The sequence below is a fragment of the Chinchilla lanigera genome, unplaced genomic scaffold (assembly GCF_000276665.1).
Source record: "Chinchilla lanigera isolate Chin_1 unplaced genomic scaffold, ChiLan1.0 scaffold00067, whole genome shotgun sequence".
NCBI lineage: Eukaryota > Metazoa > Chordata > Mammalia > Rodentia > Chinchillidae > Chinchilla > Chinchilla lanigera.
In genome coordinates, this window is record NW_004955468.1 from 339,446 (window position 1) to 339,960 (window position 515).

Genomic DNA, 515 nt, shown 5'->3' on the forward strand with positions numbered 1-515 from the left:
GTGCCCTCCTCTTGCACAAGATGAGGTTGTTTACAAAGTGAGGAACTTTGCTGCAGGTTGAGTCTCTTAGTTAAACTTCTCAAGTTGACACAATGTATCAACCATTCCACTTACCCTCAGAAAGACTAAAATGAATCATCCTAGAACTTTTTTTAATCAATCAGTTGAAGAGAGAAAATCTCTTAAGAGCATATAGTCCACTTGGTAATAACAATAATTTAAGTAATAGAGAAAAATAATAATTTAAATTCAGTTTCAAATTATACATCTTTGACCATATATTTATTGTCTGAAAATAGTGTCAAAAAATGTCCTTTTTATTTGATTTCTAACACTGAATGTAGAAAGATTAATGTTATATACTTATTTTTCAATTAAAAGCCATTTTTAAACTTGCAAACTGGTTTATAAGTAAAATTCTGGGCTGGGGATTTAGCTCAGAGGCAAAAGCGCCTGCCTGGCAAGCGCAAGGTCATGAGTTCGGTTCCCGGTACCGGAGAAAAACCAAAAAAAAA